The following is a 4208-nucleotide window of genomic DNA, read 5'->3' on the forward strand; positions in this document are numbered from 1 at the left end:
CATTGAGAATCTGTGGCAAGACTTGAAAATTGCTGTTCACAGACGCTCTCCATCCAATCTGACAGAGCTTGAGATATTTTACAAAGAAGAATGGGCAGAAATGTCCTCTCTAGATGTGCAAAGCTGGTAGAGACATCCAAAAAGACTTGTAGAGAAAGGGGGTTCTACAAAGTATTGACTCCGGGGGGCGCCATACAAATGCCCCTCCCCACACTTTTCACATATTTATTTGTATCATTTATCATTTTCCTTCCACTTCACAATTATGTGACACTTTGTGTTGGTCCATCACATAAAATCCCAATAAAATACATTTATGTGTTTTGGTTGTCACATGACAAAATGTGGGGAATTTCAAGGGGTATGAATACTTTTCAAGGCACTGTATATCACATCCAATCATAAATTATTGATCTGCACCCAGCACTGAAAGTGGATCTGATACCTAAACATTTCTTATGTTCCCTGCATGGAGGTAAAAACAGTTCCAGTCACTGTACCGCCCTCTCAATGCGCCCCCCCCCCTCAACTTATACATACCCCCAAATTGGCACCTGCTGCTGTCAGTCAAATGCTGTGATGAAGGAGCTGGAGGCGGGGCCAAGCCGCATTGTCTGTGTCTACGGACACAAGTGCCCTCACAGCAAGCAGATTACTATCTGGGGTACTTGGCAGGAGCAGCAGGAATGCTGGGTGGGGGTGCGGGACCAAGAAGAGGAGGATTGGGGCTGCTCTGTGAAGTGCCATTGAGCAGGGCAGAATGAATTTTACCCAAATCAATGATATTCCTGTGACTGCCTCTTATAACACAGAAGAAGAAGAAGATATACATTGTTTTGTTTTTAGGAATAGCAAAAAAATAAAAAATAAAATAAAATAAATCAGATTTTACTTTTGTTGGCACAGCAGATAAAAATAAAAATTCACACATAAAAGGGGACAGAATAGTAAAAACATGCTGAGATTCCATCACATATCAAAAAAAAAAAAAAAGTGCTGGCTAAGAATCAGCAGCGCCCTCTACTGGCAGCAGAGGATGGGAAGGTGCTGATCTGAAAACATAACATTTCCAAAACCATTGCCTGTTCTATCAAAGAATACGCAGACATAAATCATAATGACAGCACAGCTATACTTTGCAACAAACCCATAAAAACAACAAAGTACCTTTCCCGCAGTCTGTGAATGGCGATGGGGTCACATCTCCTGGTTTGTATATATATATATATATATTATATATGGTGATCTGTCAGTACCTGCACAACAAATAAACAGGAGGTGGTGTTTAAAATTGTATTTAAAATTAAAATACAGCTTCAGAAAAATAAATAAAACACGCAGGCCAGCACAATTCAAAATAAAAGCAGATTTTAATACAATCCTCACATTCAATCTGGAGCTGCCCCATGCAGTGCCTCTTTTCCACCACTAGAGGCCTCCAATCTACCAGACTGAATGATGACCAGAATCATTCATCCCGCTTTCTCTGAACCCAGGCTGGCATGGAAAAGTGGACTCCTCACCTGTCTGGTGTGTTCCTTGGCCTTCATGATGCTGTTTGTTCACTAAGGTTCTCTAACAAACCTCTGAGGGCTTCACAGAACAGCTGTATTTATACTGAGATTAAATGACACACAGGTGGACTCTATTTACTAATTGGGTGACTTCTGAAGGCAATTGCCCCCCCCCCCCCCCAAACACTTTTCACATATTTATTTGTATCATTTATCATTTTCCTTCCACTTCACAATTATGAGACACTTTGTGTTGGTCTATCACATAAAATCCCAATAAAATACATTTATGTTTTTGGTTGTAACATGACAAAGTGTGGGGAATTTTAAGGGGTATGAATACTTTTTCCAGGCACTGTACACACATAACGAGTTGTCGTTAGGAGAACCTTCTTACATTGACAGGACTAATCTGTGTACCACATGAGCACCTACTGTAGTGTCTGTGTATACTCCATATATACCCCCATATATACTATATACACTCTCTATATACTCCATATATACCCTCCATATATACTATATACACTCTCTATATACTCCATATATACTATATACACTCTCTATATACTCCATATATACTATATACACTCTCTATATACTCCATATATATACCCCCCATATATACTATATACACTCTCTATATACTCCATATATACCCTCATATATACTATATACACTCTCTATATACTCCTATATACTATATACACTCTCTATATACTCCATATATACCCCCCATATATACTATATACACTCTCTATATACTCCATATATACCCCCCATATATACTATATACACTCTCTATATACTCCATATATACTATATACACTCTCTATATACTCCATATATACTATATACACTCTCTATATACTCCATATATACTATATACACTCTCTATATACTCCATATATACTATATACACTCTCTATATACTCCATATATACCCCCCATATATACTATATACACTCTCTATATACTCCATATATACCCCCCATATATACTATATACACTCTCTATATACTCCATATATACTATATACACTCTCTATATACTCCATATATACCCCCCATATATACTATATACACTTTCTATATACTCCATATATACCCCCCATATATACTATATACACTCTCTCTATATATACACCCCCCATATATACTATATACACTCTCTATATACTCCATATATACCCCATATATACTATATACACTCTCTATATACTCCATATATACCCCCATATATACTATATACACTCTCTATATACTCCATATATACCCTCCATATATACTATATACACTCTCTATATACTCCATATATACTATATACACTCTCTATATACTCCATATATACCCCCCATATATACTATATACACTCTCTATATACTCCATATATACTATATACACTCTCTATATACTCCATATATACTATATACACTCTCTATATACTCCATATATACTATATACACTCTCTATATACTCCTATATACCCCCATATATACTATATACACTCTCTATATACTCCATATATACCCCCCCATATATACTATATACACTCTCTATATACTCCATATATACTATATACACTCTCTATATACTCCATATATACCCCCCATATATACTATATACACTTTCTATATACTCCATATATACCCCCCATATATACTATATACACTCTCTCTATATATACACCCCCCATATATACAATATACACTCTCTATATACTCCATATATACCCCCATATATACTATATACACTCTCTATATACTCCATATATACCCCCCATATATACTATATACACTCTCTATATACTCCATATACCCCCCATATATACTATATACACTCTCTATATACTCCATATATACCCCCCATATATACTATATACACTCTCTATATACTCCATATATACTATATACACTCTCTATATACTCCATATATACCCCCCATATATACTATATACACTTTCTATATACTCCATATATACCCCCCATATATACTATATACACTCTCTCTATATATACACCCCCCATATATACTATATACACTCTCTATATACTCCATATATACCCCATATATACTATATACACTCTCTATATACTCCATATATACCCCCCATATATACTATATACACTCTCTATATACTCCATATATAATATATACACTCTCTATATACTCCATATATACCCCCCATATATACTATATACACTCTCTATATACTCCATATATACTATATACACTCTCTATATACTCCATATATACTATATACACTCTCTATATACTCCATATATACTATATACACTCTCTATATACTCCATATATACTATATACACTCTCTATATACTCCATATATACCCCCCATATATACTATATACACTCTCTATATACTCCATATATACCCCCCATATATACTATATACACTCTCTATATACTCCATATATACTATATACACTCTCTATATACTCCATATATACCCCATATATACTATATACACTCTCTATATACTCCATATATACCCCCCATATATACTATATACACTCTCTATATACTCATACCATATATACTATATACACTCTCTATATACTCCATATATACCCCCATATATACTATACACTTCTATATACTCCATATATCCCCCCATATATACTATATACACTCTCTCTATATATACACCCCCCATATATACTATATACACTCTCTA

The sequence above is a fragment of the Aquarana catesbeiana genome, linkage group LG09, assembly GCF_042186555.1.
Source record: "Aquarana catesbeiana isolate 2022-GZ linkage group LG09, ASM4218655v1, whole genome shotgun sequence".
Lineage (NCBI taxonomy): Eukaryota > Metazoa > Chordata > Amphibia > Anura > Ranidae > Aquarana > Aquarana catesbeiana.